This window comes from Oncorhynchus gorbuscha, linkage group LG13, assembly GCF_021184085.1.
Source record: "Oncorhynchus gorbuscha isolate QuinsamMale2020 ecotype Even-year linkage group LG13, OgorEven_v1.0, whole genome shotgun sequence".
Taxonomy (NCBI): Eukaryota; Metazoa; Chordata; class Actinopteri; order Salmoniformes; family Salmonidae; genus Oncorhynchus; species Oncorhynchus gorbuscha.
Window position 1 is genome coordinate 50,726,581 of NC_060185.1, and position 25,634 is coordinate 50,752,214.

Here is a 25,634-nt window from a genome sequence, read left to right on the forward strand (position 1 = left end):
TAGAACAGTTACAGAGTTTAATGGCTGTGATAGGAGAAAACTAAGGATGGATTAACAATATTGTAGTTACTCCACAATACTAACCTATGTGACAGAGCGGAAAGAAGGAAGACTGTACAGAATAAAAAACATTCCAAAACATGCATCCTGTATGCAATACGGCACTAAGGTAAAACTGCTAAAGAAATTAACTTTATGTCCTGAATGCATAATGTGTACATAAAGAATAATGTGCAAATAATGTACAATCCAGGTGTGCAAAGCTCTTAGACGTACACAAAAAAAGACTCATCTGTACACTTTGTCATTATGGGGTATTCTGTGTAGATGATGGAAAAAAAGTGAATCCATTTTGAATTCAGGCTGCAAAAACAAAATGTGGAATAAGTCGAGGGGTATGAATACTTTCTGAAGGCACTGTAGATCAGGGGATACGAGGGTCTTTGACGCTGTGGGTAAGCTGCATCGTTATCTCTGCCCCTCAGAGTATTATAGTGACAGAAAAGTCTCTGTTTGTAGTGTGTCTGCTAGCTAGCTAGCTCCATATAGCCAGAGTGCCCAGGCATGACTCCTCTGTTCTTCTGTCATATATTCCCCACCCCCATTTCCCTAAACTAATCAACAGCAGTAGAGTAAACAGACGCACTGCGGGTCCCAGCACGCCCCATCCACTGGCTCAGCCCCTGCTTCCCTTTCCCTCCCGCTTCACTTCCATCTCATGTCCTGTTAGATCTCTGCTGACTCCCCACTCCCTGTGCTGCTACTGCTGCAGCCCCGGTCCCTCTCCCCTTATCACAACTCCCCCCAATCCCCCCCCCCCCAAAAAAAAAACTGCGGAACAGAGCAGATCGACTCTCCAGCCCCCACTGTGATTAATGCAGGTGCCACTTTGTGCGGCACGGATAATGTGGAGCTGCGATAGTTTCCCCCACTCTTGCTGAGACACGACCAGATGGATAGGACAGGATGGAGGGAGGCAGGGGGAGGGAAGGGGCCATTTTCTGGCAATGCCATGTCCCGGAGACTTACGGCCGGGATAAATCTTGCAGGCCTGTATGGGAGGCATGGGTGCAATAACATGGGGGATGGAAGTTTGTTCCCCCCCGGGTTGGACGGCCATCGCTCAGTGAGGTTTGGGAATGGGGATCGGTTTCCTTCCTCTCTGGTGTCATAGTGACCTCATCACACAGGGCCATATCTTCCCTGAGCTAATGGCTAGGCTACTGTACGCTCTCTGTCACTGTCTGAAGGTCAAAAGCGAGTCAGAAACAGAGATGGTTATTTCCATCAAAGGGGAATGAGTGATGACGGCATTCTGGCAAAATAAATAAATAAAATCGTATTTCCTTCAATTTCAAGATATGTATCACAATTGTGATCCAAGCCACAGATACATTCTCAAACCAAAATAGATCTTAAATAGTTATTTGACAGAAGGCGAAATAAATTGTAACCATCTCAAACAAATGCTAATGTCAAAGACAACTCATTTTAAACATGCAGGCCAAGTTTGAATATTTTTGAATTAATCATTTTAGGGCTAGTCACACAGAGGGGTAGAAACTATTAATGTACAGTACCAGTCAAAGGTTTGGACACACCAACTCATTCAAGGGTTTTTATTTATTTGTACTATTTTCTACATTGTAGAATAATAGTGAAGACATTAAAACTATGATATAATACATGTGGATTCACGTAGTAACCAAAAAAGTATTAAACAAATGTTATATTTGAGATTCTAAGTGCCACACTTCGCCTTCATGACAGCTTTGCACACTCTTGCCATTCTCTCAACCAGCTTCATGAGGTAGTCACCTGGAATGCATTTCAATTAACAAGTGTGCCTTGTTAAAAATTAATTTGTGGAATTTCTTTCCTTCTTGATGCGTTTGAACAAATCAGTTGTGCTGTGACAAGGCAGGGGTGGTATACAGAAAATAGCCCTATACTGGCTCTCATGAGGACCCCCACAGGAAAGGAAGACCCAGAGTTACCTCTGCTGCAGAGGATAAGTTCATAAGAGTAACTAGCCTCAGAAATTGCAGCCCAAATAAATGCTTCACAGAGTTCAACAGACACATCTCAATATCAACTGTTCAGAGGAGACTGTGTGAATCAGGCCTTCATGTTCGAAATGCTGCAAAGAAACCACTACTAAATATACTATAATAAGAAGAGAATTGCTTGGGCCAAGAAACACGAACAATGGACATCAGACCCGTGGAAATCTGTCCTTTGGTCTGATGACTCCAAATTTTAGATTTTTGGTTCAAACTGCCTTGTCTTTGTGAGACGCAGAGTAGGTGAACGGATGATCTCTGCACGTGTGGTTCCTACCGTGAAGCATTGAGGAGGAGGTGTGGGGGTGCTTTTCTGCTGACACTGTCTGTGATTTATTTAGAATTCAAGGCACACTTAACCAGCATGGCTACCACAGCATTCTGTGTAAGGGTTATTTCACCAAGAGTGATGGAGTGCTGTATCAGATGACCTTGGCCTACACAATCACCCGACCTCATCCCAATTGAGGTGGTTTGGGATGAATTGGACCACAGAGGGAAGGAAAAGCTGCCAACAAGTACTCAGCATATGTGGGAATTCCTTCAAGATTGTAGGAAAAGCATTCCAGGTGAAGCTGGTTGAGAGAATTCCAAGAGTGTGCAAAGCTGTCATCAAGGCAAAGGTTGGCTACTTTGAAGAATCTAAAATCTAAAATACTTTTTTTTGTTTCCTACATGATTCCATGTGTAATTTCAGTGTTGATGTCTTCACTATTATTGTAGAAAATAGTAAAAAATAAAGAAAAACCCTTGAATGAGTAGATGTGTCCAAACTGGTACTGTTTCTCTCAGAGTTCCGCTAGCGAGTGATCTAAATATCGAAACAACATTTGATGAAACAACAAAAAAAGGATTGCAAATGCTAAATGAATCAAAAAGATCCAATGATTTTTTCCCCCGCATTTTTTCTCGATTGAGATACTTCATGCTCAAGGACACGGCGGCCATGTTGTCTGACAGGGCTCACATTTAAGACAATGGAGAGGTCCCTTTAGAGATGCATTACCTGGGCCCCCGGAACAATTCCACACAAAACAATGTTAGATTCCCTATTTGCAGAGCCTGGTGCCAGTGTTCTGATCTGATTGTGGTGTCACCACGCAGCCTATTCGATTGACTTATTCAATTTGAAGATGCAAGCAAAAACCTCTACAGAAGTCATAGGGAAGTGATCACTCTTGGTGCAGAGTGCAGTGAGGGATACATATCACCAGCGGCAGCTGGCAAATTGGGCATCCTCAAGGAACATGTACATTTATTAGTTCACTCTGAACCCAAACTCTTTGTAATACCGCACTGCTGAAACGTAAATGGTGAATGCACAATGTTGTTTTAGTAGCTAGTGTGCTGTTAACGTCCTTATTCTAAATGATCACAAAGGATGATACAGTTGAGGACATAGGAAGGCTGCTGTATCTTGATCTCTTATCAACTATCCAACGCAGGGTCCCCATGCAGATAAGAACCATTTCAAGGTTTCTTACCATGTTGATTTATGCCGATACAGAACAAAGATTGGAGTTGATAAATTCACTTTTACAATCCAAAAACGAAGGGGGGCTAGGCACTACTCATTAGCTACTGAAAAGATAAGGTGGCTGCTGTAGGCTGAGCATTGAGAGACGAAAGGCCTTATAGTGTGCTTAAAACGCAAAACAAAAACAACGAGCGCCAGAAAGTTATTTATGGAGGGCAATACATCAAACCCTGAGCAGAGACTACCCTCAGAGCGGCCTTTTTTTGGAGGCATGTTTCTGAAAACTAATAGTGTGGGGCTGGAGACGCATGCTAAGTGGACCGACCAACCGTCCAAGGCAAGGAGGGAAGTAACATCAGGGCCCCCGATAAACACATTCGTGGTGCCTTATTCTGTGGCTGTGTGGAGGAGGAGTACTACTTTCATCTCCAGACTTCATGGATGTCCGGTTTGAGATATTACACCTGCTGTTGCTCAGCTCCCCAGATCCACCCCTCTCAGGAACCCGGCAAAGCCAAAGGGTGACCAACCCAGATGATTGCTTCTCACAGGCCACCGGTGAGTAATTACACTTTAAGGTGGGCCACACACAGGTAATGAGTCATTCCATGATCAGGCTTGCTGGCTTCCAAACTCCCCTCGCTATGCTTGTTATTAAGTTATCAGCATACTAAGTTCAGAAGAAATACTAAAGCATCTTATCCACAATCTGAATTCCAGATAATAGGCTCCCTTGATATGTTTTATACAGGGTCTTAGGCAATGGAGATGAGGGACTGGTTGATATCTGGCAGGTTAACAGGGTAATTGACGTGCACCTATGCTTTGGGTCAATAGGTTGAGATTTTAAGTTGAAGAGCATCTGCATCGATTTTTGCTGTCACTAAAAGAGGGGGAAGCATGGAATGGTTTTCGTGAGAATGTCATGGGTCGTTTGGGTTAAGAGGGAAAGACTTGTCTCTGTCTAAGCAGCGAGGCTGGCTGCTGATGCTTCTTCTCTGGGCCATGGAGATTGCCTCCGTCACTCTAAGCCTTTTCTCTCTGAGGTAATAATCTACCATAGCTGGAACATAACTGCATTTCATTAAGCACATTTACCCGCAATGTCAAACTGGACAATGTTCTCCATCGACCCTGATTTACAATTCTATATTATGTGGCCCCAATCACAAAGATTCGAAGGGTTTAGCAATTTTGACATATCAAAAAACATTCAATTGGGGTTGAAGAACGCTCCCAGAAACGATGAACTACCCATTGGTGGATTTACGTAAGGAGCTCATGCACATCTCAAGTTCTGGACTCGTTGTGTTTTCAACAGTGGGGGTTGTCTTGTTCTGCAAGCACAGCAGATGACAATGGAGATGAGACCTCAAGGCACTTGATTTTTTTGTTGTTGTTGTCATGGCTCAGCATCCATCATTCATCATGTACAGTACAGTGTAGTCAATAGCATGTGCTTGTTTTGGCAAGTGTCACTGGGTGTAAAACGGCTTTCCCCCCAGAGGAGAGTACTATAGCCGAGGGGACAGCCAGGCAGATCTAGTAACGGTGACCTTTTTCACACCCCACTGCTGACTTCCCATCACCGCCCGCTCCTCTCAAGCAGCCTGTGAAAATGGACATTTGGAAAAGGCCTTGACACAGCACACAGGAATTGCAGATGGACAGAAACATGGGAATAGTCTAGATTTAGCTCCTATTAGAGCCCCCCAGAACAATGATTTTATTTAAAAAACTAGATTAGGGGGATGGGGGGGGGGGGGCATGAAGCCAGTTGAATGTTCCTGCTATCTGATGCTGTTGAACGTGGAAGTAATACTCAGACCCCCTTTTATTCCGTGCCCCGTATCTCCCTCTGACTCTGCATGAGAAGATAAATGAAGCACCACTTTGCGTGTAACCCGGACATTTAATTAGCTGCTCTTAAATTCAGCCTGACCCTGTTTAAACTTTGATCAGCCCGGCAGTAGTAGAGATAAGGAGCTGTCACTCAGTGTTGGGCCCATGCACAGGGTTATTCAGAGCAAATGGTCTCATCTTCATCCATTCCACAGCTCCACAATGCAGTGGGAGAAATGTTCATGCCTCGGTGCAGGCTTAAAACGTACATGGAGAAAGAAAATTTTGTGAGCTGTGTAAAATGTCACAGTGTAGACCTATACGAAACATTGCTGTGTTATTTTAAGACTCTGACTGGTAGCTAGGCTACAGCACAGATAGCAGATGACTGTGGGCCAGGTCTGGCCATATCACCTGGTATATGTGGGCTGAATTTGGGCCATAATAATTTTGCTATCTGGGAACTGCTTGCTCACTTCAATCTTACACAGCAACAGACAAAGCATCGATATGGGCACTAAAAAACCCCCCTTGCCCTCCTCTCCTTCACACCCTCCACAGCCCCTATCTCATAAAACTGCAATAATAGAAATACGGAACAAAGTGGTTCGATCAATCAGGCAAGAGGACTTTGGCAGGAGCAACAGTCTTTTTACTGATGGTCCCCCCCCTCCTCCATCCTAAATGGTGTTTACCAATCTCTAGCAATACCACCCTTCACCACACTCCACTGGAGCCAGATGTCACTGTAGCCTGGGCCGGCCAGGCCATGCCTCTTCCTTCCACTCCGCTCAGACTAGATCATTAAGGACTGGCAAGGTCTCTCTCTCACCCTCTCCATTTCTCTCTATCTGTCTTTGTTTTTCCCCCTACCCCATCCCATCTCTCCTCTCTTTGCGCATCTCGAGACGGTTCATTTAAGAGATCTCTCTCCCTCTCTCGTTCTCACTGTCGAAACAAACATAAACACAAGTTGCTGGAAGTCTAATTTTATGGTCAGCGACAAGCAGATCTGCAGAGATGAAGCACATGGCGTTAGATACATTTTTTGAAACATATGGTCGAGACATATGTTGTAGAATGGGCAATAGTACATGTTTTGTAATTACAGCCTCAAAGAAACAGAAGGAATTCCAGTACGGGTTCATAAATATAAAATGTCAGAGAAAAGTTGTGAACTCGAGTCACATGATTTGGATTCGTATTTGACTTGAGTCACAAATTTGACGACTTAAGACTTATGGACAAAAGTTTGACTTGAGACTGATGATATTAAATTATCTGGCCAGGTTTTGTCAGTCATTTTGTGGTCCAGAGTCTCTGTGGATTACTCTCCACACAGCTACAGACGGTAGGCGCAGCACCCTCCTTGCAAAGGACGTGCAACAGATTGGCTAGTGAAACGCACACTCTGCCCTCTGATTGGACCAGCAAACTGTCAATCAACAAAGGTCAGGTTATGTACAGCGATAGGATTGTTTGCAGCGCAAACACCAATTTGTAGGGTGAGAGGATTGTCGGAATAAATATGCAGCTCCAATAATGTTTTGGTGATCAAGAATATGAATTGTTTACCTTGCATGCTCACCAGCAATTGGGCATCAAGCAACAATTACTAGCATAGGCCTACTGGTCTTTTGGTATGTAAAAATGGTTTGAAATGTATCATTTACTTATGAAGCTTGCATTTGGAATTTGTTGTTAAAATGAATAAATTAGCCGGCTGTTGCGAAGAGCAAACATAAGCACATCTCTCCACTTGTGCTCTCCAAATTCTAGGCAGTGCGGCAAATCTATCTACTCCTACAATAATTGCCACTGTTTCATCATTCCATCCCCTTGCCATTTAGTGCAACACTGGGACATTTCTGTTTCATGTATGACACGATACATTTTCATTTACCATTTCTTACCCTCTGAGTGGGTGAGATGTTTACGGTGAACATGAACGTTTGCAAGAATCATGAGGTCAACGTTCTGTTTATTTACAGCACCAGTCAATAGTTTTAACACACCTACTCATTCCAGGGTTTTTCTTTATTTTTACTATTTTCTAAATTGTAGAATAATAGTGAAGACATCAAAACTATGAAATAATGCACGTGTAGTAACCCAAAAAGTGTTAAACAAATCAAAATATATTTTATATTTGAGATTCTTCAAAGTAGCCACCTTTGCCTTAATGACAGCTTTGTACACTCTTGGCATTCTCTCAACCAGCTTCATGATGTAGTCACCTGGAACGCATTACAATTAACAGGTGTGCCTTGTTAAAAGTACATTTGCGTTTGAGCCAATCAGTTGTATTGTGACAAGGTAGGGGTGGTATACAGAAGATAGCCCTATTTGGTAAAAGACCAAGTCCATATTATGGCAAGAACAGCTCAAATAAGAGAAACGACAGTCCATCATTACTTTAAGACATGTCAGTCAATCCGTAAAATGTCAAGAACTTTGAAAGTTTCCTCAAAAACCATCAAGCGCTATGATGAAACTGGTTCTCATAAGTACCACCAAAGGAAAGGAAGACCCAGAGATACTTCTGCTGCAGATTATGTTCATTAGCGTTACCAGCCTCAGAAATTGGCAATTAACTACACCTCAGAGTTCAAGTAAAAGACACATCTCAACATCAACTGTTCAGAGGAGACTGTGTGAATCAGACCTTCATGTTTGAAATGCTGCAAAGAAACCACAACTACTAAAGGACACCAATAATAAGAAGAGACTTGCTTGGGCCAAGAAACACAAGCAATGGACATCAGACCAGTGGAAATCTGTCCTTCGGTCTGATGACTCCAAATTTGAGATTTTTAGTTGCAACTGCCGTGTAGGTGAGCAGATGATCTCTGCGTGTGTGGTTTTCACCGAGAAGCATGGAGGAGGAGGTGTGATGGTGTGGGGGTGCTTTGCTGGTGACACTGTCTTGATTTATTTCGAATTCAAGGCACACTTGACTAGCATGGCCACCACAGCATTCTGCAGCGATATGCCATCCCATCTGGTTTGCGCTTAGTGGGACTATCGTTTGTTTTTCGACAGGACAATGACCCAAAACACACCTCCAAGCTGTGTAAGGGCTATTTGACCAAGAAAGAGAGTGATGGAGCGCTGCATTGTCTTGAAAGCACCATCCATCTAATGTTTATCCTTCTGGTTGTGTGTAAGAGGAGCGTGCATGCCTCAGTGACCCTAGAAATAGGCAAAGTGGCCCACGCTTTGGAGTTAGATAAGATATTATTTTTCCTTGTATGAATGGTGATGGAATATCAATAGGATAATAATCATTAAAACAATGGATGTGGAAATTGCCTATTACATTGTAGAACCAGTTTATTGGTTGTAATTGCCAATTGGGTAATTGTAAGTGCTGATAGGTCCTCGATATGTCCTCGATTTGTAATGCTAAAAACAGGTTCCACTACTCTAGGCTTTACAGAGCATAACACTCTCACTTCCAGCCATCAAGGAATATATCATGGCCAGCTCCAAAGGATGTCTTGTGTAATGAGAGACCTGTAACGCTCATATGGGGGGAGAGCTTCTTCAAGGATTCAATGTGTTCTTTTATCTACCTTTTCCAGAATCAAACAGCCTGCAGCATGCCTACCTGTTTGACCGCTTTTAACAACTTCAAGCCATGTCATTCACATGGTTTGACTTAGTTTTCACCTTTTAGCTCCTAGTGAAGCAAAGGACCTCAACGGTGCATCTCCAGTTCTGGGCAGTTTTGTTTACCCCACGTTCACATTGCAGAGGGTGTACGCTTGTCCATTACATGGTGTATACACTGAGAGAGCGCAACGGCACAACAGTAACACAGGTCATATAATTTCAGTGGCTTTCTAACGGATTGCTCAAGGTCAACATCCCTTGAGTTCGTAGACGTTGATGACTTGTGCATTTCAGTGTATGCCTGCAAGGTCATCGCATAACAATCCCTTTCACTTCATCCTGTACTAGGCTGTACTGTATGTGTCATGTACAACAATAGCCAGAGCTTGGCTAGCTGGGAATCCTGAATCCAACTGCTACTCCTCTCCTAATTTCATTTTCCGCTAGACTTGTCACAGTGTGGGATGAACCGTCGACTACACGGGGGGAGAAACACGATTCCACTGATGAAGCTAAACAACCAGGCATCTTCGCAATTGGGCCCGCAAATATTGAGACAGCTATTTAAACAACACTGATCAAACATGAGTGAAACAAACTGAATTTCAATGGGCAATAGGACAAGCGCCAGGAAGGACAACAGAAAACTCTCAGTACAGCCCCGAATGGCACACAGATGCAACACCTGGATCAGAAGCCATGTTATGTGGCACAAGCTGAGCATCTGTCTGAAAAATATGATTTTTGCCTGATAAGAAAATTGACAGTAACATTTAGGGAAATGGCATGCTGGGTGGAATCAGTGACACACTCAGTCTCCATGACCCTCTCCGCCGTGCCCTTTCCCACTCACTCTCTTGATGAAGTGAGAGAACTTGCACACTCTGTGACCCAAAGAACTGTGAACAAAGGTTTATAGCGGCAGTAAAAGCTGCTGATTACACATTAATTATGCATTAATCCAAGCCTCTACATGGGCCCAACTGGGATGATGACCATGCAGCCATGCTGGGGGGTCACCACACACACTCATGCACACGCACACGTCAGCTGTTTCTCATTCAAATGGTATTCTGAGGTTTAAAAAAAAAAGAAGTTTCTCTCAACATGCACAGCGCTCCTTCTGGCCAGCCCAGACTTCCCTCTAGTGATTCCTGGGTCCTTGATGCCCATCTCACAATGCAATCTGTTACATAGCAGCAGACAAAAATCAGTGTGGCTTATCTCCAGCTCTCAGGTGCATGGATAAAGGCAGGAGACCTCAGCGGCAGACTGGACCTGATGAGTTCAGTGAACACACACTGCTGGAGAGATTCAACTCTACCCGGCTCTGTTTGCTGCACGGCTCACGCAGGAACGGATGGCGGAGGTAGCACCAGGTAGCACCAGGGAGCAGCAGGTAGCACCAGGTAGCACCAGGTAGCACCAGGGAGCACCAGGTAGCACCAGGTAGCACCAGAATGCTGTTTGGTTATTGGAGCATCACTGAGAACTGTTAAATGGTAAACAATATGAAGTGTAACCATTTTAATGAAGATGATAAACTAGCCTGAGTAAAAAAACACTCTGGTGATTTAAGATCCGGTATAAAAGTGGAGGTTTATGTACACTGGAGGGATATTTTTCAGTATCTGCAGCAGAGTGATATAAGTGCACCTCATGCAAGAATGCATATGCTATGAAATTGAAATATATCTGGGCCAAAGTCAGCTAAGTAAAATTTGGTTCCCAGTGAATTTCACAGGGCCAGTACCTCAGGCTTTCTGAGCAGACTTTGTATTGTTATATTTGTATTCAGACCATGCCAATGCAGCCTGTGGGAGGACTGGGGCTACTAAAAAAACATATGAAAAGCATGTTATGCAGCACATTCATTTGTATTCAAATTTCATCCACAAATAAAGTATGTTCCATAAAAGAGGTTGAGTGTGTGTGCGTGTGTGTGTGTGTGTGTGTGTGTGTGTGTGTGTGTGTGTGTGTGTGTGTGTGTGTGTGTGTGTGTGTGTGTGTGTGTGTGTGTGTGTGTGTGTGTGTGTGTGTGTGTGTGTGTGTGTGTGTGTGTGTGTGTGTGTGTGTGTGTGTGTGTGTGTGTGTGTGTGTGTGCGCGTGTGTCTGTCTGTGTGTACTTTTGTGTGTGTGTCTGCATGTATGAGGAAAAAGTACATAAAAACACAAGATATACCAGGCAATGCATGCTGGGTGAAAAGTTCACAGGTGAGGAAGCTAGCTCTAAAAGACTTAACACCTTTCAGTGTGATCGGCTCTACATAACCATTGTTTGCCATCTGGAAGATACTGTATCTGCAGCTTTGGGGAAATTCAGATCCTCTTTGTGTCAATCTAAGCTTCCTTTGAATGTGGCTGTTTTTCCCCTGGCCCAGAACAGCAGGTAGATATTGGAGAGAGCCTCTGTATGATCCGTCGGCTGCATCATATGATTTTCCTGTAAATAAAAATGGCTTGGCATAAAATCCTGATCTCCTGCTACACTCAGCTACATAATCTGTGTGATTTTGGACAAAGTCCCTTTCTCAAAAAAATACTTCAGAGGCAATATTGGATCTGTCTCTTCAGACTCAAAAGGACTTTTCACACCACTGAGCCAAACCGAGCCAAGCTGTCCTGAGCGGGTTACATTGACATTTGACCCATTTAGCAGACGCTTTTATCCAGAGCAACTAGAGTCAAGTGCCTTGCTCAAGGGGCACATTGACATCTTTTTCATCTTGTCGGCTCAGGGATTCATACCAGCGAGCATTCGGTTACTGGCCCAACCCTCTTAACCATTAGGCTACCTGTCACCGTCAGTGGTTGGAACCATGCTGAAAATGAGAATGTGCAAATAAGATATGCGAGGCAGCACAGTTTGGTTTTAAGTCGGCGCGGCACTGGGAAAAGAGTAATGGATAGTTTTGGCACCGTGCTAAAACAACAAACACAAGCAGGAAGATTCCGACAGAAACAAATAAAGTAGGAAAAGTCAAGAAGGAGAGTATCTCTAGCGCATACTGATGGTACAGTACATCTCACCCATGTTTCAACTCTGTAAAAACTGTGCTACCCTAAAAACAAATCATTTCCTTCCCTCAGGCACTTTAGAGGTGGTGCAACAGTATATTAGTCCTCCCATGCCTCCCATGCAGCTTGCTTGCAAGTCTCACGTAAACAAGAGAGCTCCTTCTTCCTAAAACATCTTCAAAGAGTTTCCTGTTACCAGGTAAGGTCCTGTCTGCGGTCCGATCTTTCTTAATTCCCCATCCTTGAAAAATGTCATGTCTGCAGCACAATTTACTGCATCAAAAGCAGCCTGGCTCTTTCTCTCAACTCACTCTGACGCAATCATACATACAGTGCTTTTGGGAAAGTCTTGGGAAAGTCTTCGTCACATTTTGTGACGTTACAGTCTTGTTCTAAAATAGATTTTTTTTTAAAAATCCCCTCATCACTCTACACACATTACCTCATAAAAAAGTATTCTGACCCTTACTCAGTACTTTGTTGAAGCACCTTTGGTGCATACCTTGGGTATGACGCTACAAGTTTGGCACATCTGTAATTTGGGGAATTTCTCCCATTCTTCTTTGCCAATCCTCTCAATCTCTGTCAGGTTGGATGGGGAGATGTTCGATCGGGTTGAAGTCTGGGATCTGGCTGGGCCACTCAAGGAAATTCTGAGAAGCCACTACTGTGTTGTCTTGGGTGTGTGCTTAGGGTCGTTGTCTTGTTGGAAGGTGAACCTTTACCCCAGTCTGAGGTCCTGAGCACTGATGAGCAGGTTTTCATCAAAGATCTCTCTGTACTTTGCTCCTTTCATCTTTCCCTTGACTGGTCTACCAGTTCCTACCGCTGAAAACCATCCCCACAGCATGATGCTGCCACCACTATGCTTCACCATAGGGATGGTGGCAGGTTTCCTCCAGATATGATGCTTGGCATTCAGGCCAAAGAGTTCAATCTTGGTTTCATCAGACCAGAGAATCTTGTTTCTCATGGTCAGAGTCCATGAGGTGCCTTTTGGCAAACTCCAAGCGGACTGTCATGTTCCTTTTAATGAGGAGGGGTTTCTGTTTCGCCACTCTACCATAAAGGCCTGATTGGTGGAGTGCCGCAAAGATGGTTGTCCTTCTGGAAGGTTCTCACATCTCCACAGAGGAATTCTGGAGCTCTGTCAGAATGACCATCGGGTTCTTGGTCACCTCCCTGACCAAGGCACTTCTCCCCTGATTGCTCAGTTTGGCTAGGCGGCCAGCTCTAGGAAGGGTCTTGGTGGTTCCAAACTTCTTCCATTCAAGGATGGAGGCCACTGTGTTCTTGGGGACCTTCAATGCTGCAGACATTTTTTAGTATGATTCTCCAGATCTGTGCCTCGACACAATACTGTCTCGGAGCTCTACGGACAATTCCTTTGACCTCCATGGCTTGGTTTTCGCTCTGACATGCAATGTCAACTGTGGGATCTTATATACAGAGGTGTGTGCCTTTCAGAATCATGTCCAATCAATTGAATTTACCACAGGTGGATTCCAATGAAGTTCTTGTCACACCCTGACCATAGTTTGCTTTGTATGTTTCTATGTTTTGTTTGGTCAGGGTGTGATCTGAGTGGGCATTCTATGTTGTGTGTCTAGTTTGTCTGTTTCTGTGTTTGGCCTGATATGGTTCTCAATCAGAGGCAGGTGTTAGTCATTGTCTCTGATTGGGAACCATATTTAGGTAGCCTGTTTGGTGTTGGGGTTTGTGGGTGATTGTTCCTGTCTTTGTGTTTGTTACACCAGATAGGGCTGTTTTCGTTTTTTTCACGGTTTCTTGTTTTTTGTATATTGTTCCATTTTCATCTTTATTAAAGATGTATCACAATAACCACGCTGCGTTTTGGTCCCCCTCTCCTTCAACAGAAGAACCCCGTTACAGTTCTAGAAACATCTCAAGGATGATCTATGGAAACTGAATGCTTATGTAAACACCTTTTTTTTAAATGATCTTATCTTTTTTATTATCTTTTTTATTATCTTTTAATACATATGCAAAAATTTCTAAACATGTTTTTGCTTTTTCATTATGGGGCATTGTGTCTATTTTGATGAGGAACATGTTTTATTTAATCCATTTTAGAATAAGACTAATGGAACAAAGTCGAAAAACTCAAGGGGTCTGAATACTTTCCAAATTAATTATATTCAATGGGGAGTAATGGACTGCCATAATGTAGCTCACTGTACTACACTAGTCAAACAACAGTGGGACTTGACACTCCCTCTGTTGCTCCTCTATGCTTCTCCACTCCTGGGCCAAAGCCTTATCGAGGAGAGCAGGTGAGTAGCGGCTGATTACGAGACATCACGTACCTTTGATCTCTGGAGGCGTAAAGGCTCTAATCCATCTTGAAGCGGCACAGGAAGCAGATGGCGTTAAGGTAAGGTGCCCACTTAGCTCCTACACGGCTCTCCGCATCCCAAACACCACCCTCACCACTCTGCTCGGTCTCACTGCTGCTGACACGCTGCAAGACACAGGGGACAACCCAGGGATAAACAGTCTGGCTCTGACTAAACATCACTTTAGAAGCGGTAGTCGTCCATGTCACAATATCAACTGTATGTCCTCATAATATCCTCATAACATACAACGGCTGGGTCTAATCCTGACAGCTGATTGGTTAAAAACGCATTTCAACCAGTGTCTTTTCCACAAGTTACCACCGGCTAAATATATGACATTAAAATGCCTATTTACTCTGTTCCATCTGAAAGCCAATCCACTGTCTCATCAGTCCAGCCAGGCAATTTTATAAACTTGATCTTCACTACAAAAAGCATCTAGACATTATCTCACATTTCTTTTCGACTAACATTTAGTTTTCAACACTGGAGATTTGTATAAACCTTGCTGTCTGTCTCTCCCACATTTGCAACATTGTTTCAATACTCAAATTCGATCTCCAGCTATCCCATAGTAATGAACGTGTCGGGAGTCGGGACGAGACAGACAGACAGACAGGCAGCGTTTCTCAGCCAGTCGAAATCAAGAATCAGCTGGCATCGTTTTTTTAATGGCTATACAGTAGTTAGAATATTTGAAAACTACAACGTCCAACAGTCCGTTCTTGATTTGATGTCTCTCGTGCTTGATAGGATTTCTCTCTAGAGAAATGATTTGTTGAGTTCACAAAAAATGTACTAAATGGAATTCAAGTAATTGAACCAACATCAGAAACAGCATTTCAGCACTAGCCTCTGTGCATTTCCTGGATAACTTTGAAACTCATATTCATTCTAAACTAAACTACCCTAAGCTATCATTCCCCAAACTAACTAAACTATCATTCTAAACTACCTGCCCTCCAAGACACATACACCACCTGATGTCACAGGAAGGCCAAAAAGATCATCAAGGACAACAACCACCCGAGCCACTGCCTGTTCACCCCGCTATCATCCAGAAGGCGAGGTCAGTACAGGTGCATCAAAGCTGGGAACGAGAGACTGAAAAACAGCTTCTATCTCAAGGCCATCGGACTGTTAAACAGCCATCACCAACATTGAGTGGCTGCTGCCAACATACTGACTCAAATTTCTAGCCACTTTATAATCATTTTTAATAACTACAAATTGGATGTAAAAAATGTATCAGTCACTTTCAACAATGCCACTTTATATAATGTTTACATACCCTACATTACTCATCTCATATGTATATACTGTACTCTATACCATCTACTGCATCTTGACTATGCCGTTCGGTCATCGCTCATCCATATATTTATATGTACATATTCTTATACATTCCTTTACACTTGTGTGTGTATAAGGTAGTTCTTATGAAATTGATAAATTACTTGTTAGATATTACTGCATTGTCGGAACTAGAAGCACAAGAACTTCGCTACACTCGCATTAACATGTGCTAACCATGTGTATGTGACCAATAAAATTTGATTTGATTTGAAGAAAACTACTATGCCACAATATTGCAAACTAATTTTACGGCAAATGAGAAAGTAAATATAAGTTACAAGACGACATTGATCGAATGTCATTGCATTTAAATCGCGATGACATTATTCAAATTCCTTAGAGGGACCTAATCACATAGCACTGTGGCAACAACAAAAAATAACTTGTTGAACCTCGACACAGCAACACTTGTGATGTCTTCCTACGTTCATCCTTGATTAACTCTGGACTCCACTGAGAAATGACATTCCCCGGGTTTACTGATTACCCTCTTCCTTTAGAAACGTCAAAGCACGATCAGAAGGAAGGCGTGCACAGTATGCCTTCAGTAGGACTATAGGAAACCTGCCAAACAGGCTCTCCATCCCTGTTCCTGGAGAGCTACATTTCATATAGGTTTTCGCTTCAACCCCATTTGAACCAACTTTAAGCTAACTTGAACTAACTAAGATTAAGCTTATCAACCAGCTAATTATTCGAATCAGGTGATTACGTTTGGCGCAAAAACGTACAGGATGGTTGCCAGGGCCGGCCCTGGACGTTCTGCCGCCCTAGGTGAAATAAAAAACTGCCACCCCCCTCCTATCCCGGCTAAACAATGTACAGCAGGTGGTCGACTATAGGTTTTCCTCAGCTACAAATCGCAGGAACAGAACATAATATCAGCCCAATTCATAGAATTATACTACAAATTAAACACAATGTTTAATTTTACATCTGATTACTTGTCCTTTGTATAACCCAACAGAAGTGCTTCCTTAAAAGCTGCCTGGGTTTAAACAAACATCTTATCTTTTCAGAAAGTGTAAAAGCTCAATTCATTCATTCAGGGATAGAACAACAAAGTCCATTTAAAAAAAAGAAAATCTCTTCGAATAATATAGGTTGCTGCTCAGCTTCCGAATGTCATAGAGAGGAATCAATCTATCCCCATAAACATCGAAGTCACGTCTTTCGCGGGCATTTTAATGCTCGTTTCTACTATAAGGAACGCTTTATATAATCTGAACACCTTTTACGTATTTATTTGAAAACATAAAGCAAACAACAGATATCCTTTTTGTCCTATTCTTTAACAAAGGTTATGTGATACCCTCACTCAATGCAAGCCCTGATTTTAACCAAGCACACCAAGCCCTTCCCAGACACGGAGGCATTTGAGGAGTGCATTCGTCAGTATTTGAGGATTTGGCTATACGGATATCTATGGAAAACATAATTGTGTCTGTCAAACAGGTAGGTTTTACCACTTATTTTCTGGAATATAATAATATAATAATTATATATGTTATTCTATGATTATGCCCATATAGGAGGTCCTGTACCAGGCAGAAGATAATTTTACTTTAATCCCTGCATCGGAGAGTTACAATGTTGCAATCACTCTGCATCACAACTGCTTACAGTAGGTAACCGATCGCTGCAGCTGTACATAGTCCATCTGTAAATAGCCCACCCAATCTACCTACCTCATCCCCATACTGTTTTTATTTATTTACTTTTCTGCTCTTTTGCACACCAGTATCTCTACTTGCAAGTCATCATCTGCTCATTTATCACTCGTGTAAATCTGCTAAATTGTAATTATTCGCTCCTATGGCCTATTTATTGCCTACGTCCTCATGCCTTTGCACACACTGTATATAGACTTTCTTTTTTCTACTGTGTCATTGACTTGTTTACTGTGTTATTGGCTTGTTTATTGTTTACTCCATGTGTAACTCTGTGTTATTGTCTGTGTCACACTGCTTTGCTTTATCTTGGCCAGGTCGCAGTTGCAAATGAGAACTTGTTCTCAACTAGTCTACCTGGTTAAATAAAGGTGAAATAAATAAATAAAAAAGTAGGAAAAAAAGTTTTTTTTACCTTTATTTAACCAGGCAAGTCAGTTAAGAACATATTCTTATTTTCAATGACGGCCTGGGAACAGTGGGTTAACTGCCTGTTCAGGGGCAGAACGACAGATTTGTACCTTGTCAGCTCAGGGGTTTGAACTCACAACCTTCCGGTTACTAGTCCAACGCTCTAACCACTAGGCTACGCTGCCGCCCCTCTAACTATTAATATGCCACCTGTTATCACACATGGCACGACCCCACAATTGTTACAATTACAATAAAATAAAACTTTTATTTAAGATACTTAACATATCATTTCATATTCCTGTAGAACTGTAAAAAAAGAGTGATCATTTGAGCTTTGGAATCAAGTGCTTTCATAAATGCATGGTAGGCCTCATTTCGCTGGAGAAGTGTAAAATAAGCATTATGTCAATTACACAGCCTTCACAAATTTTGTTTGTTTACATATCGAATTTGATTGCCCAACATCAGTTTCAGCATTTATTTATTTCGTGGCCCGCCTAGAGGGTTCTCTTTCCTTTGCAGTGGTGCTGCATTGCAGTCAGCAACGTTTTCTCTCGGTGGCTGTCCATGGTCCTGAAATCAAATCATCTGAGACAGAGAGAGATAGAGGGGGATGTAGTCTAATTAAATAAATAAAAATACAAAGTAAACACTTGATAGATAATTGAGTAATCTGACAAATTACTCGGTTATAGAATTAATGCGAGTGTATGATCAACGCTTACCTTTTATTCAAAGTTGACTCGCCTGGCCTTCCTGGCAGCAAAAGCTTGCACTGCTTGTTGGAGGTTGATTTCGTAAGACAACTCGTGCTCAATTGATACGGTGGAGAGTCCATTGGGTCTCTCTTGACTCATAGTAGAGCGCAGGTAGATTTTGATGAGTTTGAACTTGGAGAATGTGCGTTCTCAACTTACCACTGTCACGGGGAGTGTGAGAAGAGCTCTCAGCGGAAGCATAGGCACTGGGATACAAGGAGGCCATTTGATGTCTGAATATGTACTCCAGTGCGTCAAGTGATTTTGCCTCACTGTCCAGTCTCCTGCTCATCACTTCGATGTCCCTGGAATCCCGTAGGTAAGGTAACAATTCCTGACATTTAATCAGAGTAAAGGTTCCCTGTCTTAGGTAAGTTAGGATCACCACTTTATTTTAAGAATGTCATTATAATAATAGAGATGTCATTATAATAATAGAGAGTGATTTATTTCAGCTTTGATTTCTTTCATCACATTCCCAGTGGGTCAGAAGTTTACATACACTCAATTAGTATTTGGTAACATTGCCTTTAAATTTTATAACTTGGGTCAAACTTTTCGGGTAGTCTTCCACAAGTGTCCCACAATACGTTGGGTGAATTTTGGCCCATTCCTCCTGACAGAGCTGGTGTACCTGAGTCAGGTTTGTAGACCTCCTTGATCAATTCTACCCACAAATGTTCTATAGGATTGAGGTCAAGTCTTTGTGATGGCCACTCCAATACCTGGACTTTGTTGTCCTTAAGCCATTTTGCCACAACTTTGGAAGTATGCTTGGGGTCATTGTCCATTTGGAAGACCCACTTGCGACCAAGCTCTAACTACATGACTGATGTCTTGATGTCTTCAATAAATATATCCACAACATGTTCCTGCCTCGTGATGCCATCTATTTTGTGAAGTGCACCAGTCCCTCCTGCAGCAAAGCACCCCCACAACAAGGTGCTGCCACCCCTGTGCTTCATGTTTGGGATGGTGTTCTTCGGCTTGCAAGCCTGCCCCTTTTTCCTCCAAACATAACGATGGTCATTATGGCCCAACAGTTCTATTTTTGTTTAATCAGACCAGAGGACAAAAAGTATGATCTTTGTCCCCATGTGCAGTTGCACACCACAGTCTGGCTTTTATGGCAGTTTTGGAGCAGTGGCTTCTTCCTTACTGAGCGGCCTTTCAGGTTATGTCGATATAGGACTTGTTTGACTGTGGATATAGATAGTTTTGTACCTGTGTCATCCAGCATCTTCACAAGGTCTTTAGCTGTTGTTCTGGGATTGATTTGCACTATTTGCACCAAAGTACGTTCATCTCTCGGAGACAGAATGCGTCTCCATCCTGACCGGTATAACGGCTGCGTGGTCCCATGGTGTTTATACTTGCGTACTATTGTTTGTACAGATGAATATGGTACCTTCGGGGGTTTGAAAATTGCTCCCAAGGATGAACCAGAGTTGTGGAGGCCTACAATATTTTTTCTGAGGTCTTGGATTTTTTTATTTTCCCATGATGTCAAGCAAAGAGGCACTGCGTTTGAAAGTAGGCCTTGAAATACATCCACAGGTACACCTCCAATTGATACAAAATTATGTCAATTAGCCAGAAGCTTCTAAAGCCATGACATCATTTTCTGGAATTGTCTTCTGACCCACTGAAATTGTGATACAGTGAATAATAGTTCTGCAGGCTGTAGTTTTGCCTAATCTTGATAGGTCGTGTGGTCCAGTGCTGCAAGGAAAGACCTCGTTAAGCTGCAGCTGGCCCAGGACAGAGTGCCACATCTTGCTCTTCATTGTAGTCAGAGCGCTGATATAAATACTATGCATGCCAGTCTCTCTTGGCTAAGAGTTGAGGAGAGACTGACTGCATCACTTCTTCTTTTATAAGAAACATTCATGTGTTGAAAATTCCAAATAGTTTGCATAGTGAACTTAACACACAGCTCTGGCACACACACTTACCCCACCAGACATGCCACCAGGGGTCTTTTCACAGTCCACAAATTGAAGAAAGCGTACAGTATTTTATAGAGCCATTATTGCATGGAACATCCCATCTCATATTGCTCAAATAAACAGTAAACTTGGTTTTTTTAAAAACAGATAAAGCAACACCTCACGGTACAACGCCTCTCCCCTCTCCCATCTCGTGATGCTGAGGGGTTTCACTGTGAGTCCATCTTTTACATGCTCTTTCAGCAGGTCCCAGCGGTGTGTAGATCCGGAAGAAAATGTATAAATCTCTTGGATGGTGTTAAAAAACTCAGCCGCCTCCAAGCAACACGATGCTGCATCAGAGAGAACTCGCCCCTTGTCATACCCCTGCCCTCTCTTCATGCTGGCGATGCCATGTTTCTAGCCACCGTGCTTCTACATCTGCATTGCTTGCTGTTTGGGGTTTTATGGCTGGGTTTCTATATTATAGCACTTTGTGACATCTGCTGATGTAAAAGGGCTTTATAAATACAGTTGATTGATTGATTGATGCCCGCCCGCCCCCGTTGTGTCAAGCAGTTCACTAAACTCCAGGAAGTGCTCTCTCGTGCGAACTGACCCACCATCCTTGGTTGAAACAAAACACACCACCATGGTCATCTGCTCTGTTTTGCTTTTGTCTGGTGTGCAGTCCAAAATTAAAGAAACGTATTTGGCTGCTTTTAGCTCACTGCACACTGTCTGCTGGATCTCTGCATGTCAATGATTTCCTTCTGGATTGTTTTACCAAGTTAGTGCATTTTTTCACTCCTTACATGCTACTTCATGATTCCATCAAAGATCACAAACTTCAGAAAGTTCCAATTATTTGGTTCATTCAGCCTGTCAGTGGTCCCACATAGCGCAATGTTCTAGGTGGCCATTACGAGTATCAGGGCCATGAGTGTCTTCAGCACCGGCTGCCAGTGGAGTCTTTCAGTCAATGGCCCGTTGGGCTTGGGCATCGATAATTTGCTTGGACACCAGCCTGATCTTCTTGACACTATCTAGGTGGTCATGCCACTTCTTATGGGAGTTGAGGAGGTGGCACAGATTATTCCAGTCCCTGGTTCCATCCCTGACCAGGGCAGATTTACACTTGTGCGAAAAAAAGTTTGCAGCAACACCAGAAGGCTGGATCATTTTGCTTGGAAAAGACAAGCCATGGAGTATCCACTCTCTCCCCATTCTACATCTTCCTATGTACTGTGCCACTGAAAACTTTCATTGACCCTCATTTCTTGGGAAATTCCCCTCCTTATCCTGATGTGGCCCAGCCTGCACTAACATGTTCCGTAAAGATCCATTCATAAACAGTACCAGTCAAAAGTTGACACACCTACTCATTTTTCTTTATTTTTACTATATTCTACATGTATATAGATAGATAGATGTATGTACAAAAATAGTGAATACATCAACACTATGAAATAATACATATGGAATCATGTAGTAACCAAAAAAGTGTTAAACAAATCAAAATATATTCTATATTTGAGATTCGTCAAAGTAGCCACCCTTTGCCTTTGTCACATCCTGACCATATAAAGCCTTTATTTTCTATGGTGGAGTAGGTCAGGGTGTTCTAGTTTATTATTTCTATGTGTAGTCTAGTTTTTGTATTTCTAAGTTGGCCTGGTATGGTTCCCAATCAGAGGCAGCTGTTTATCGTTGTCTCTGATTGGGGATCATATTTAGGTAGCCTTTTCCCACCTGTTGTTTGTGGGATCTTACTTTATGTACTGCTGCTTTTGAGCCCTACAAGGCTGTATGTTCGTTTGTTTGTTTCTCTTTATTGTTTTGTTGCTAGTTCACATTTAAAATAAATATGACGAACCCAAATCACACTGCGCCTTGGTCTACCCATTTCAACGATCGTTACAGAAGATCCCACAAACAACCGACCAAGCAGCGTGCCCGGGAGGTAATGGCATCCTGGTTTTTGGACGAGATTAGAGAGAGAACATCCTGGACTTGGGACGACATAGTGGCAGGAGAGAAGAGCCTGCTGTGGAAGCAGGCGGAAGCAGCGGAGGAGGTGCAGCGACGAAGTCAGGGTGGAAAGCCACAGAAACCCCAAGAAAAACATTTGGGGGGTGGCACAAGGAGCAGTCGGCGAAGCTGAGGAGTGAACCAGAGCTGGTCTGGGAGAGGAAGGAGTATTTGGAGGGAAGAGAAATGTGAGAGTTGTTGAGTTGATGGAGGATGCACAGATTTGGAATAAAGGAAAGTGTTGTCAGCTCCCCGTACCTGTCCTGAGAAGTGTGTTAAAGTTCCGGAACAATTGATGCCGGCTATACACACCAGGTCTCCTATGCACCTTCACAACCCAATACGTCCTGTGCCAGCTCCTCGCACTTGCCGTGAGAAGTGTGTTAATGTTCCGGTACCATTGATGCCAGCTATACGCACCAGGTCTCCAATGCGTCTCCACAGCCCTGTGTGTCCTGTGCCTGCTCCTCGCACTCTCCCTCAAGTGTGCTTTCTCAGTCAGGTGCGTCCTGTTCCTGTTCCTCTCACTCTCCTTGGGGTGTGTGTCCACAGTCCAGTACGTCCTGTGCCTCCTCCCCGCACTCGCCCTGAGGTGCGTGTCATCAGCCCGGTACCATCAGAGCCGGTCCCACGCAACAGGCCTCCAGTGCGCCTCCACAGTCCAGAACTTCCGACCACAGTTCCCAATCCGGAGCTTCCGGCGACAGTTCCCAGTCCGGAACCTCCAGAGATGGTCCACGGTCCAGAACCTTCTGCGACGGTCCACGGTTCGGAACCTCCAGCTCCATGGCCAGAGCCTTCTCCTGCGACAATGCCCAGTCTAAGAACAGTGTCCAGTCCAGCTCCAAGGCCAGAGTCTTCTTCTGTGTTGGTGCCCAGTCCAGGCACAGTGTCCAACCTGGGTGCATGGCTGGATGAGGGGATGAGCGGGTTCTTCGTCCCGCACCAGAGACGCCACCGACACTAGACACCCACCCCCCTAACCCTCCCTTTTGGTTTCAGGTTTTGCGGCCGGAGTCCGCACATTTTGGAGAGGGGTACTGTCACGTCCTGACCATAGAAAGTCTTTATTGTCTATGGTGGAGTAGGTCAGGGTGTGACTGGGGGGTGTTTATTATCTCTAAGTTTAGTCTAGTTTTTGTATTTCTATGTTGGCCTGGTATGGTTCCCCAATCAGAGGCAGCTGTTTATCGTTGTCTCTGATTGGGGATCATATTTAGGTAGCCTTTTCCCACCTGTTGTTTGTGGGATCTTGTTTTTTGTATTGTTGCTTTTGAGCCCTACAAGGCTGTACGTTCGTTTGTTTGTTTCTCTTTATTGTTTTGTTGCTGGTTCACATTTAAATAAATATGATGAACCCAAATCATGCTGCGTCTTGGTCTACCCATTTCGACGAGAGTTACAGCCTTGATGAAAGCATTGCACACTCTTGGGATTCTCTCAACCAGCTTAACCTGGAATGCTTTTCCAATAGTCTTGAAGGAGTTCCCAGATATAGAGCACTCGTTGGCTAGTTCTCCTTCACTCTGCGGTCCAACTCATCCGAAATCATCTCAATTGGGTTAAGGCCAGGTGATTGTGGAGGCCAGGTCATCTGATGCAGCACTCCATCACTCTCCTTCTTGGTCAAATAGGTTTTATACAGCCTGGAGGTGTGTTTTGGGTCATTGTCCTGTTGAAAAACAAATTATATTCCCACTAAGCTCAAACCAGATGGGATGACATATCGCTGCAGAATGCTGTGGTAACCATGTTGGTTAAGTGTGCCTTGAATTCTAAATAAATCACTGACAGTGTTACCAGCAAAGCAACGCCACACCATCACACCTACTCCTCCATGATTCACGGTGGGAATCACACATGTGGAGATAATCTATTCACCTGCTCTGCGTCTCACAAAGACAAGGCAGTTTGAACCAATTTGGACTCATCAGACCAAAGGACAGGTATCCACCAGTCTAATGTCAATTGCTCGTGTTTCTTGGAATAAGCAAGTCTCTTCTCCTCATTGGTATCCTTCAGTAGTGGTTTCTTAGCAGCAATTCGACCATGAAGGCCTGATTCACACAGTCTCCTCTGAACAGTTGATGTTGAGATATGTCTGTTACTTGAACTCTGTGAAGCATTTATTTAGGCTGCAATTTCTGAGGCTGGTAACTCCTAATGAACTTATCCTCTGCAGCAGAGGTAACTCGGGGTCTTCCTTTCCTGTGGCGGTCCTCATGAGAGCCAGTTTCATCATAACACTTGATGGTTTTTGTGACTGCACATGAAGAAACTTTCAAAGTTCTTGAAATGTTCCGGATTGACTGACCTTCATGTCTTGTTAGTGCGTTGTTTGTGTTTCGTGTTTATTGTTTATTGTATTTTATTAAAACACTCACTCCCTGTACTTGCTTCCCGACTCTCAGCGCACTCGTTACAACTGATTGGCTTAAATGAAGGAAAGAAATTCCACAACTGAACTTTTAACATGGCACACCTGTTAATTGAAATGCATTCCTTGTGACTACCTCATGAAGCTGGTTGAAAAAATGCCAAGAGTGTTCAAAGTTGTCATCAAGGCAAAGGGTGGCTACTTTGAAGAATCTCAAATATAAAATATATTTTGATATGTTTTACACTTTTTTGGTTACTACATGATTCCATATGTGCTATTTCATAGTTTTGATGTCTTCAGTTTTATTGTACAATATAGAAAATAGTAAAAAGGAAGAAAAATCCTTGAATGAGTAGGTGTGTCCAAACTTTTGTCTGGTACTGTATATTGGCCCTTCACCGGGATCTTTTATGATTTTTGTCTGGTAGTCGGACTTAGCAACAGCACCACCACTGTCATCGGGGGACGTGGAGTGATGAATCTGAGTAGTAGGGTCTCCGCCGGCATTGTTTGGAGGTGTGGCTAGGCCTGGTGCGACCATCTGTTCTCGTCCACCCAGAGAGCTGTCATCATGGGTGGAAGTGGATGGCTCGTACTCCTCCGGTTCGCACACAAACTTTAAAACTGTTTAGGAAGACGATTAGTGATTAAGACAGTAGCCTAACCTAGCCATTTAATGTTAGCTAGCTACTACTAGCGGATATCATTTCAGCGAAAAGCTA

The 25,634-nt window shown here is 43.2% G+C and overlaps 1 protein-coding gene across 1 annotated transcript in view; it reads right to left on the minus strand.

Annotated features, from left to right (window-relative positions):
• grik4 (glutamate receptor, ionotropic, kainate 4) overlaps positions 1-25,634 on the minus strand; it is a 475,420-nt gene that overhangs the window by 328,186 nt on the left and 121,600 nt on the right. Inside the window, exon 2 of the mRNA XM_046294891.1 lies at positions 14,343-14,497. The gene's annotated coding sequence lies outside the window, so the exon portion shown is untranslated. The remainder of the gene's footprint in view (positions 1-14,342; positions 14,498-25,634) is intronic.